This window comes from Perognathus longimembris, chromosome 9 (genome assembly GCF_023159225.1).
Source record: "Perognathus longimembris pacificus isolate PPM17 chromosome 9, ASM2315922v1, whole genome shotgun sequence".
Taxonomy (NCBI): Eukaryota; Metazoa; Chordata; class Mammalia; order Rodentia; family Heteromyidae; genus Perognathus; species Perognathus longimembris.
The window spans coordinates 63,154,211-63,167,085 of record NC_063169.1 but is presented as its reverse complement, the minus strand read 5'-3'; the positions used below and the strand labels follow the sequence as shown (position 1 = coordinate 63,167,085).

Sequence of the window (12,875 nt, the reverse complement as noted above, 5' to 3'; positions counted from 1 at the left end):
ATGGAAAGTAACCCACAAAGCCATCTCATTTCATGGGGTTTAATTGAATTCCTTTCACAACTTTTCTTGAAGACAGTTCTGCTTAAAGCATTCCCCGGAAAGTCTCTACCTAGAGATTCTCAGGTCCTCTTCACCACAACAGCTTTTCTCAGGAGGACAGCTAGTACAAAGTACAAAGCACCTATAGTTGCTCTCTCCAGCACCCCCTTTTAAAGTACAAGCTTGAGCTCTGAGGCCGCTCTCTCTCTTTTAGTGCTAAGGATACTTTTCTTGCACATCTCTCTGTGGGTCCAAGGCTCATCTTGATTGCAGAACAGAAATGCAGCAGGCTGTGGAATGTGTATATGGTTTCAGCATAAACAGCTCCCAAAGAAAGTCATGTATCAACTTGACAAAGTCTAGACTCGAGAGTGTGTTTCAAGAAGCCAGAAGAAAAAGGGAAATAAAAGGCCAGCCTTGATAGAAAGGATGGCAAGACTATAAATCGTGCTGTGGTATGTTTGTACAGCTAGATAAGAGTTTAAATAAAGCAATCCAAGGTGAAATTAAGCTACAAGTCCACCTTGTAGGTGGACCTACATTGGGTCGGGTGGAAGGCCAGACCCTTCGTGGAGTCTGTATACCAATCACCAGTGGTCGCTAGGATCGGGGCCAGCACTCAGGATGTGACCGTCAGGATGCAAAGGCTGCTTACTGCCATGCTTGTCCCGAGAGACTCCAGTTCAAAATGCTGAGTGATGTTCTCTCGGATAGGCAGAAATTAGATGGAAAATACACTGGGATATGATCAGTTATACAGGGTTCTAGATACTCAAGCACAGTGCGACTGAAAGAGGACAGAAACACAAAGGAGAGAAACTCAGGAGAGAAACACAAAGGCCCAATGCAGAGACAAAAATGGGCAGGTGAGGGAGGATGGCTCAGAGATGCAGACAAGTGCTACTGGCTAACGTCTCAACTTTTCTCACCTGGATCACTTTAGTTAGTCTCTTGTGTCCTTTTACGCATTCACCCTCTCTGGGGCCATGACAACAATCTTGACTATAAACATCGATAGCTCCCTAGTGGAAAAATGTAATGTCATTCCAGGTGCTTTCAAATTAGCCACCATACCTTTCCAATTCCATCTTCTCCAGGTCACCAGCCATCTAATATCCCCTCCTGATCTGCTAGAATTCACACCAGACCCTCTCCTTTGTGAAATCCTTGCACGAGAGATCACATCCCTACAGAACTCAGCAGGAAGCAGAATTCCATGGCAGAAGATTGTGTTTTCCCAAAAGAGGCCAGACCTCTAGCTATGTGTCACTGCTTATACTCTTCTTGCCACAGGTCTGATTCTTCTGGAAGTAGGGGCCTGTCTTCCTTCTTGCTGAAGTCAGGCAGAACTGTGGCATCATTCTAACTGATGAGTTTGGTGGGAACAATGCCACATGATTTCCTGATTCAATCACCATGAGGATACAGCTCCTGTCTGGTTCTCTGTCTCTTTTTCAGTACTAGCTTAGTAGTCATGAATGCCTTAAGCTTTAGTTTTTCATGGAAGAGTTTTGCTTCTCTATCCATTTTGATGGATAGCTTCCTTGGTAATGCAGTCTAGGTTAGTAATTCTTGTCTTTAAGTTCTTCTCTTTGAATACTACCTTTCCATGCCTTCCTTGCATGTCTGTGTCTGTATCAAGAAATCTGTTTTTCTACTGGACTTGCCATTTATCTCCACTGTTTTGTAGCTTTCAATATTCTGCATACTTAATGCTATAATACTATATATCTTGGGGTATTTCTTCTCTGATTTTGCCAACTGGGAATTCTTTAAGCTTCCCTCATGCAGAAGATTCTAGAGTTTGGAGTGTTCTGCCATTGTTTTGTTAAATAGGCTCTCACTGGTGCCTGGCTTGTTCAGGAAGCTTAATATCTCTTTCTGGCCTGTCTCTATTTCTACAAAATGATTGGTCAATTTGGCTTCATATTTCAAAGCTGCTAAGTCCATTGACATGAATGATTTGCTCCCTTCAGGTCTCTTGATGATGGCATGGGGTGGACGGTCCCAGGCATTTTTGCTGTTGCTGTTACCCACTTCCTAGGTGATTTTCAGTGATTTTAGCCCACCAAGGTCACGCCTGCGCCGTTTCCCTGTGTCCCAGAGCAGCCCGTGTGCTTGGTTGCTCTCTTGCGGCTCCTCTTGCTTTTCCTTCTTCGTTTCTAGCTGAGACTCCCTGGGCAGCATGGGTTCCTGTCTACTGCACTTCTTCCTCATCAGACACTGGAAAGAATAATGATTAAACACAGTTAGAGTCTTGGTAGGTCTGTGAGTCTACCCTGTGTTCCCAGGAGTTGGTGGGCACCTGTTTCCCAGCCTAGGTGTTCCGGGGAGCCGACTCTTCATGGCAGCTGTGATGGAGAATAGGAATAGGCATCATCTGAAAGCAACACCTGCTTTCTCTCAAGGCTTTTATCACATGGACAGCAGCTAGGTCAGATCCTGAGGGGGGGAAATTCCAGTTTGCTTAGAGAGAGATCATGAAGGCTACTGTGAAAACCTAACTTGGAAAGAGCCAGTCCGCTCCGCTCCCTGGCGCGTCCGCCTGTCCCTCAGCCTCCATTCCCAGGAGACCCCGGGAGCATCCGTCATCCCGCAGGAAATGAAGCAAGACAGAAATGGCTGCATTGTTTTACTTTGGTCTTAGCTTCCTGGCGAATGGGTTTTCCAGGCTGGAAACTGCTTGGTGGTTTGGTTCTGGTAGTCCTCCTGCTGGTAGACCAAAACCCAAAGCCCACGTCATGGGTCAGGTCACTCATGGGAGTGCACAGACACAAGTCACAAACCTCTCTGGCCTCTGTCTCCCATCCCTCACACAAGGACATTCAAAGCACACTCATGAGATCCGTGTCCGGGTGGCGGGGCACTGCCTACAACATGTACAACCGAAGACAGACACCAGTGACTCACGCCTGTAATCCCAGCGACTTGGGAGGTTGAGATTTAAGGTCAGCTCTTTCATTTTCATCTTCAAGAGAATCAGCAAAAAGCCATGCTGAAGGTAGGGCTCAAGTGGTTAGAGCACCAGCCAAGCAAGTCAACCTTCCAGAGAACCTGGTACATTGTAGGCTCTCAGAAAATTGTTAAATCTAGACTATCCGAGCTGCGAGAACACAGCGGACAGTTCTCTTCAAATTTACTGGTTTACAAGTGAGACAACTGAAGAGAAAGAGGGGATGAATTATTAAGGTGGCTTAACTAAGTTTAACAGTAGTTAAGACCACTCCACAGTGGAGATTATGTAGTTAACTATGTCAGATGAGTCAAAAGCTTTAAGTGTGTGGTAATATACTCCAGTTTTGTTGTTATTTGAAGACTAGGTTTCTCTCTTGTAGCTTTGGCTGGCCTTGAACTCATGATCCCCTGGGTCTCAGCCTCAAGAATGCTGGCAATCCAGGTCTGTGTCCCCAGGCCTAAATCTTTTTAATTGGTTGTTTTAAATTTTTTTTAAATGCAGCAAAATATACACAATACAACATTGCCTATTTTAATTCTCTAAAATACACAAACGTGTAGTATTAAGTGCATTCACATTGTGCCAGAACCATTTCCATCCTCCCACACGGAAACTCTTTCCTCAGTAAACAATAATCAGTGGGCTTGGAAACTATAATTGAAATATTTTGAATCAAGAAAGTAGATTTCTAGAAGAGTATCTCAGCCCGGGATGATGAATGACTTCAATCTCTCCAGTCTCCCTCCTCTCTCTCTCTCTCTCTCTCTCTCTCTCTCTCTCTCTCTCTCTCTCTCTCTCTCTCTCTTTCTCTCTCTCTGTGCCAGTTATGGGGCTTAAACTCAGGGCCTGGGCACTGAGTTCTTTTGCCCAAGGCTAGCAGTCTACCACTTGAGCTCAGCGCCACTTGCAGCCTTTTCCGTGTATGTGGTAAGGAGGAATGGAGTCCAGGGCTTTGTGCACGCTAGGTGAGCCCTCTACCACCAGGCCACCTTCCCAGCCAATGACTTCAATCTCGCACCTTCTCCTCTCCAGTTCCCGGTGGCTTCCGCCATCAGGTTGGATTGCTTTTACTCACAAATAATGGACTCAGTTTTAGACCATGGGCAGCTTTCAGCTTTCCCCTCACCATTCCTGGCTGTGCCCTTGCTTTGTCCTTGGCTGGACTGGAGGTGCTCTGGATGCTTCCCAGAGTCACAGCATCGTGTGTGCTTCCAGCCACTGCTCGCATCCTATCTTCCTATCTTTCCAGGTCGCTGTGGCCCTTTACATGGACCTTTCCTCCTCTCCCTTCCCCCCTCTCGAGTTCTGTCTATTTCTTTCTTTTTTCTTCTTTCTTCTCTCCTTCCTTCCTTTCTCTCTCTCTCTCTCTCTTTCTTTCTTTCTTTCTTTCCTTTCCAGTCCTGGGGCTTGAACTCAGGGCTTGGACATTGTCCCTGAGTTATTATGCTCAAGGCTAGCACTCTACCACTTGAACCACAGCTCCATGTCTGGCTTTTTCGTGGTTCATTGAAGATTTTCCTGCCGAGCTGGCTTTGACCTGCCATCCTCAGATCTCAACCTCTTGAGTAGCTGGGATTACAGGCGTGAGCCACTGGCGCCTGTCGGGAGTTTTTTCATTGCCACCAGCATCTCTTCGGGAGTGGATTGAATTGTAGATGCTGCTGAAAACCAGTAGCCACAGCTCGGGCCTGGGAAACTCACTGGGCACAGTGAGGGACTAGTTGAGGCTGAACCTTTGTGCTTGAAAATCTCCCTCCACTGGCAGAGTGCCTGCCACGCAGGAGCTGTACCTGGGACTGCCCGGGAGATCCACGTGGCCTTGCTCAGTGCCAAGGACCGAGGCTCCACGCAGGGCTTTCAGCCACCTCTACATTTCCTTCTTCGAAAGCGGTAGTGCTTCTTGGTCATTTTAAGATGGTTCTTAAAATCCAGTCATCCATTAAAAAAACCTGAAACAGCTAAGTTCTAAAGACATTCAAAATTGAAGCAGGGCTTGGGGCGTACCTGCGCATTGCACACTTGGCTTGGCTTGTGCAAAGTTCTGGGTTGAACATCAAAACCACACACACACACACACACACACACACACACACACACACACCACACCCTCTCAAAAGAAGGAAATAAATGTCATTCCAATTCATTCAGTCAGGGTCTCACTATGTAGCCTAGGCTGGACTTGAACTCAGGATCCTCTGGGCGTATCCTCCTAAGTCCTGGGATTCCAGGAGTGTGTCACTATGCCCAGCTTCCAGTGCCTTTCGATACAAGGCAGCAGGGCAGTGGGTGTCACTCAGTGGGTACAAGCATGGCTCTGCAGGCCAGCTAGACCACGCTGCGTCCCGGGAGCGGCCCCTGCCCCCTCTCAGCCTGAGCCGCCTTCCTAAGATTCCCTAGAAGCACCTGGCTAAGGGGTTGGGGTAATTCCGGGCAGGCTGTCACCTTTCAGTGAATGTTCAGTGAGAGGTTGTACTACCTGTTAACACAGCTATTAACTACACAGGTGCCCATCCTTTCCCGGCTCGCTTCCTAGTGTCTGCGCTCCCGGGTCCTGTGAGATCCCAGGCAGCTCCTGGGCAAGGCCGGTCCCAGGTCCTCTTCTCCTTGCAGCCGGATGAGCCTGAGCAGCAGCTGCCCTCCACAGCAGGGGTCTGCGCACGCAGGTGCCCAATTCAAAATCTGCTCGGAGCTGAACCTCCAGGCTGGTCACAGCGGATTTGGATTTGAATGTCCTTTTGCCATGGTCTGGCTGACTTCTCTGGGTTGGAAGGAGCTTGATTTTGTTGTGCGTGAAAGAGAATGGGCTGTGGTGGAGAAGGGGGAGGGGGAGGGAACCTTCCGGGCAGGGCATCATTCTTTTGTTTGTTTGTTTCTTGGCCATGAGGCTTGAACTCTGGGCCTGGGCGCTGTCCCTGAGCTCTTCAGCTGAACACTAGCGCTCTACCACTTGAGCCCCAGCACCACTTTCGGGTTCCTGGTGGTTCATTGGAGATCAGAGGCTGACGGATTTTCTTTCCCGGGCTGGCTTTGAACCTTGATCCTCAGGTCTCAGCCTCCTGAGTGAGTAGCTAGGATTATAGAGGCGAACCACTGGTGCCTGGCAGCTTCTTTTCTTTTCCAGTCCTGGGGCTTGAACTCAGGCCCTGAGCACTGTCCCTGGCTTCTTTTTGCTCAAGGCTAGCACTCTACCTCTTGAGCCACAGTGCCACTTCCAGCCTTTTCTGTGCATGTGGTACTGAGACTTGAACCCAGGACTTCATGCATGGTAGCAAGCACTCTACCACTAAGCCACATTCCCAGCCCCTGCATCGTATTCTTTTATCCTTAAAACCTGCTCTGTTTTAACCCTCCTGTTTGTTTTTAAATAGAGCAACCCCAAATATTTTGCCAGTGAGCATCTTCTTACTCTCAGTGGTCACTCACTATAGGAGAGAGTTGCTTCTAAGAACTTAAAAAATATATATATATATAATATATACACATGCACATATATGTGTGTATACATATTTATATATGTATGTGTGTATGTATGTAAATAAATATACTTTTTAATTGACACAGTAATTATACATATTTAGGGGGTATAATGTGAAATTTCAATCAGATCAAGATAATTGGCCTATCATTTTAAACAACCTATCATACATCACCTCTGACAGTGCTCATTTCTTTGTATTAAGAACATTCAGGAGCTAGATGCCAGTGGCTCACACCTGTAATCCTACTCACTGAAGAGGCTGAGATCTGAGGAGCATGGTTTGAAGCCAGCTCAGGCACGCAAGTCAATGCGACTCTTATTTTTAATGAGCCAGGAAGAAGACAGAAGCAGAGCTATGGGTCAAGTAGTAGAGCCTTGAGTGTAAAAGCCAGGTAAAAGCACAAGGCCCTTGAGATCAAGCTCCAGTACACACGCGCGTGCACCCACACCCACACCTGTTTTGCTTTTTTCTTTGCCAGTCCTGGGGCTTGAACTCAGGGCCTGAGCACTGTCCCTGGCTTCTTTTCGCTCAAGGCTAGCACTCTACCACTTGAGCTACAGCGCCACTTCCGGCTTTTTCTATATATGCTGTGCTGTGGAGTCGAACCCAGGGCTTCACGTATATATACATGAGGTGAGCACTTTACCACTAGGCCATATTCCCAGCCCCCTAGCTAGCTACTTCGTAGCATGCAGTTAATTGGCGCTGGCCATGGCTGTCCTGCTGTCCTCCAGGGCCCCTTTCCCTGTGGGCTGGCTTTGTAGAAGTGAGGCCGGCGGGGTGGGCAGATTGTCCACACGCAGTGCGACGCTCTGCTCTCTGTCTCACGGCTGCTGGAGGGGCTCAGATGTCTCTTCAGGGAGCACTTAGGTTGCCCCCCCTCCCCCCACCGCGTTGGCCCAGGGCCAATCTGTCATGTCTGCCTAGCAGACCTCAGAGCTGTCAGATACCAGAACCCACAGCCCCTTAGCTGCTCTCCCTGTGCAAGCTCAGTTCCCTGGCCCTCCCCCCCACCCCCTCCCTCCTCGGCAGACCCCGCCCACACCCCAGCTCCTTCCCTCTGCCCGCCTTGGCTCCCTGCCTCCCTAATTATTTAGCTCTTAAGTGCATTTTCGGTCCATCTGTAGTTTGTCCTACACAATTCAGTTCCTGTCACTCCCGTTTCTCTGTATTTACAGTTAGCGCAATTATCTGTGCTCACCACGCACAAGGTGGCATGCATCACTGGCAAAGAATTCACTCTGAGCTTTCGGGATGTATTTCTGGGCTCACGGTTGGGTTTAAGGGTGGCTGAGATTCTGGGATGTTGCACATTTCAAACCCCGTTCTAAGGAAGACGCAATGTACAATTCCCCGGGGTAGGAGAGGGGGGGGCTATGCAGCCTGTCTTCCCCCCCAGACACTGGAAAAGCCCTTGAAGCTGAAACGCATCCCTTCCTGTGCCCATCGGCAACTTCTGAGCCCGGAGAGCGGGCAGTGCTCCGGGCGCCTGCTCTGTGTGGGCTGCATTATTGTTTCCTATCAAGGGCGAGGTCATCGGGAGGGTGAGAGAAAAAGCATCGGGGCTCCTGCAATTATCTGAGCCAGGAAAAAAACATCCCTTAATTGTAAGACGCTGCCAAATGCACACTCATTACATGGGTCTCCTGAGCAGGCAGTGTAATCGGCCTGATGGTTTGGAGAAAGCTCTTCCTGATCCTCACTGTAACATCCATAAGCACCGTGATGCACGGCTGAGGATATTAACCGGCTCCACGCTCTCGGGAGCCTTGTGCATAAACAGATGCCCACGCGTTGCTGAGAAAACACGTGACACTCACGTGGCAGTGGCTGGCCAAAGCTTTGCAGCCCCAACGGCACTAGGACAAGTGTTTAAGTCGGGCTGATTTGTTATATAAACATTCTAACCTCATGTTCAGGCTGAGCCATTAGACTGCTTTCCTTTGAGCTTGGCCATGCCAAAGCAGAAGGGGCACTGGACCATTTTTGGAATAAAGTTGTCTTAGTAGTTCACAGGATGAATGTGCTTGACAACGAATCTGAAAGGCCTCCCACCCATGGGGATTTGAACTCTAGTGCCCTCAAGCTCAGTCAGCTTGCTTGCTGGCTTAGCTGGCATTCTGGCCACTTGGATCATGCCTGTAGCCTGGCTTCTTGCTGGTTATTTTGCAGTCAGACGGACTTTTATGCCTTGGACTGGAATCCTCTGGATCTCAGCCTCCTGAAAAGCTAGGATTACAGGTGTGTACCACATCTTGAGAGTCTGTATTTTTCAAACGTTTCAGGTTAAAGCACAAATCCAGCAGCTCCAACAGGAGGCTGAGATCTGAGTATCACAGTTTGAAGCCATCCTGAGGAGAAAATTTATTTCCATGTAAACTACTCAAAAACTGGAAATGGAGATGTGGCTCAAAGTAGTACGTGCTAGCCTTGAGCAAAAGAGCTTAAGGACAGCACCCAGGCCCCATGATGGACAAAAAATAATATTTTTCTTAAATTGTGCCAAGTGGTTTCAATCCACCATGTCAATTGTGAGCACCATGAGTCTTGATCAGTGTCACCTGTTGTGTCATTTGCTTGCACAAGGCCTTTCAGAAATGGATACTAGCCACATAGCTCACTTGCATGTGCACAATGGTAGCCGACCAGGCTGTCTTTGCACACTGTCTCACTCTTAGGAAATTCCAATGGGAATTGTTGCCACATTCTTGATAACTATGTGGTTGAAGGCAGAGCAGAGGTGAATGACCAACAGCTACACCTGAGAGTTTGATCTGTGGTCAGCAAGCAAAGTACCACACCTTAGGCCACGAGTCCTGCCTGTGACTTCAGAGGCTTTTGTGATTTTATGTCTCTCAATAGTTTCTTTGCTTCCATTGGCAGGCGGACATGCCAATCACAAGTCTCTGGCACCACCCAAGAATCCTACAATTCAATCCAATTCCAACAGTATTAGCAGTTAGCATGCAAGCCAGCCTAGAGACCCGGCTTGCCCTCCCATCTCCAGCCTTCCCAAGTGGGCTGACACAGGCCCAATAAATGGACAAATGAGTAGATTCGCTCAGAAAATATTTATTGATCAACCACTGCTTTCCAGCCAACTATTTGGTGGGTTGGGGTTACAGCGAACATCTCTCCCCACAAAGTGCTCCCTTGGGCAGGGGATGTGTGAGCTGACTTCCTGCTTCTCCTTCTTTCTGATGGCCCAAATATGTTTCGTAGGATGAGTGAATTTGGTAATGACTTAGGAAACCCATAGTGTAAAACCTGCAAGTTCTCAGAAATGACTTAGCTGTCACCCAACCTGTGGTTCTCTAAACTTGGCCGGAAGCTGAGGACCTGTGGGAGTGGTGGGTGGGGCTGGCCCACAGCTGGTGGTCACTCTGTTGCTGAGCAACACAGAGAAGCCTCCTCCCCCCCCCCCCCCCGCAGGGCGGGGGTAGGGCAGGAGGGAAGGGCTGCTATTGGAAGGAGACAGACACAGAACTCCAAGGTCCAGGGCTGCAACCAAGGGGCTTGTGGCAGAATCGCCACCCTAGTGCTGCCACCCCAGCGGCAGGAATCTTGGTTCTTGGTTCCACACAGCCCAGGTGCCGCCCAGAGAAGGAATTGCTGCCCAGAACCAGGTTTATGCTCCAGGATCTCCTCTGCTGCTTTTTGTGTGCCAAGACCCTCTGAAGAGACTGGTAGAGCCACGTACCCTTTCTTGGGAAAGATAATATGATTTGGAGCAAACCAATGACTGTGTAATGTGATTACTAACATATTGGTAAGGCAATTGCATTTGGAAATAGCAATATGCATACAACACACACGTTTAACACAAGGCAAGGAAAGCGATAGGTCTGATAACTACCCTGATTTTTCTTGGGGGGGGGGGAGGGCTTTAATGACTAAATATGTGCAGAGACTTATGCAGTACTAAAATAACAGTGATTTCTCTCTTCCTTCTTTGGCAGCATTGAGGTTTGAGCTCAGGGCCTTGTACGAGGGAGACCTTTCTGGCTTCAGTTATTGCTTTACATAGGGTCTCGTTGTTTGTTTTTGTTTTTTAATGCCACTCCAATAGCTAGGATTACAGGAGTATACCACTGTACCGGGCTGAAATATTAGTGATTTCTATGGGGGACAAAGACATAAATAATTGTTAATACTACTGTGATCAGCCGCTGACTTTGTAATAGAAGGAAATGCTGTATTATAGTTAGAGATAGGTGAAAATTATGTTCTTTTTTTTTTTAGACCACTCAAGTCCACAGATCTGACCGTTTGCCCATCTTCCCTTGCTTGAAGTGTGGCCGTTCGTCTTTTGGAGGTCTGTGTATGCTGCATTGGGGACTAAGGCACTGCACACAGATCTTTTGACTGATCAACTGTTTTCTTTGGTGCTCAACTTCTTCAGAGCATCTAGGGTTCAGGTTTATAATAAATGCTATTCATATACATTTAGTGTTTTGATTCTCTTGTGCATACGAGTGAACGCAAAGGCGATATATAAATATGTGTATTTGGAGTCTTTTCTGGAATAAGCAAGGTAAGTTTAATATACCATCTCATTTACAGGCAAATGTATGTTATAAAAATTAAACCCTGGTTAGCATCAGATAGGAGGGAGGGCGAACTCTTCAAATACGTTTGGGAAGCATATTTCTGTACTGCTTTAATGGCTCAGCAGTCTACTTAAAACAAAATAGCCCTGGCAACAGAGGAGTAAAAACTACTGATAAGGGCTGTGTGTGGTGGTGGATGGTTGTAATCCCAGCACACAGAAGGCTGAGATGGGAGGATCAAGAGTTAGAACCCAGCCTGGGCTAGGAAATAAGACCTTGTCTTAAAAAAAAAAGAATTAATTAGGGCTAAGGTTGTGGTTCAGTGGTAGAGGACAGGCGTATTGGCCTGTGAGAGGCCCTGGGTTCAGTCCCAGCGGCAAACATAAAGACCTAGGATTAAGCCGGTATTAGTGAATGGATCGGGTGATTGCCTTGCTACCAGCTGATTCCCACAGTAGGGCTTCCACCCAAGAATCTTCTGGGGCTTCAATTATAAAAGCAGAAAGAAATGAGGGCCTCCCTTCTTTCAATTTGGTGGTGTTAGGGTTGGATTCGGGACTCTACTTGCTAGGCAGGCGCTCCACTGCGGAGCCATGCCTCCAGCCCTCTTGGGATTTCTATCTTAAACCTACCAGGTTAAATTACTTCTTCACAATGTGTGGCCTCAGAAGAGACACTGGCTATCTGGCTTCTCCCAGCCTCCCAGATATTATAGCAGGCCCTCTGCATTCCTAGATAGGTTCTCTACTCCTCACCACACCAAAAATGGAGGATGCTCAAGTCCGTACATAAAGTGATGCAGTATCTGCTTCTGTAGCGCACATAACAAACTTGCAAAGTGACACATACCTTCAGGAAGGGTTCAATGGTAAAAAAAAAAAAAAAAAAAAAAAAGTGGCTAGCTGGGCACTGGTTGCTCACACCTATAATCCTAGCTAGTCAGGAGGCTGAGATCTGTGGACTGCAGTTCCAAACCAGGGTGGGCAGGAAAGGCTGTGAGTCGCTTACCTCCAGTTTACCACCAGAGAGCTGGAAGTGGAGCTGTGGCTCAAGTGGTAGTGTTAGCTTCGAGCGGAAAAAGCCAACGAACAGCGCCCAGACACTGAGTTCAAGACTCAGTACTGGAACAACAAACAGCAACAACAACAATGACAACAAAAAGTGGCATATAGCATTTGCATATAATCTTCTCATCCTTAGATGACTTAAAAGTAGCTAATTCAACATAAATGGTTGTTCTACTGCATTTTTGGGGTGACTAACAACAAAGGCCTGTACACGTTCTACAGAGCCCCAGCTGTTTTCCCTGAATAGTTTTCATGGGAGGCGGGCGGGACCACGGCTGAGGAACGTGGGGCGTGGAACTCAGAGCTTTCTTCCTCCCGTTTGGGACCCTCAAGTCACTGGCCAGGCATCGAGGACCCTTCCTTCCCTGTGGGGGCGGACAGCTCCGGGCACAGCAGGGCAGTGGATGAGAAGCCATAGACCAACAGAGACCCCCGTGGTGGAGAAGTCCAGAGTCCCAGCACCTGCGGTGGAGGTCACCCCAAGGTGAGCGCAGAAGATGCCCACAAAGGGGCCAGGAGGCATTGCCTGGTGAAGCCACGAGGAGAACGCAGACTCAGGTCTGAGGCCTTTCCAGTACTGGTTTCAAAGGTGTTTGCACCTTAAACGTCTTTAGAAATAGAAAAGGAAACTTAAGGCGACAGAGGAAGGGAATAAAAACACCGAGAGCGGAAGGCAACAGCTTAAAAACACGTTTGCATTCTGGGTACATTTATATGCACCACAAATGCACTGTGAATGTGCCAAAGCATCCGATGGGAGTGTGTGTGTGTGTGTGTGTGTGTG

The 12,875-nt window shown here is 48.0% G+C and overlaps 1 long non-coding RNA gene across 1 annotated transcript in view; it reads right to left on the bottom strand.

The window, feature by feature from the left end:
• LOC125357751 overlaps nt 1-12,875 on the bottom strand; it is a 15,384-nt gene extending 2,509 nt beyond the window's left edge. Inside the window, exons 1-2 of the long non-coding RNA XR_007212198.1 lie at nt 12,429-12,875; nt 4,809-4,813 (exon numbers count right to left, since the gene is read on the bottom strand). This is a non-coding gene — a long non-coding RNA (uncharacterized LOC125357751). The remainder of the gene's footprint in view (nt 1-4,808; nt 4,814-12,428) is intronic.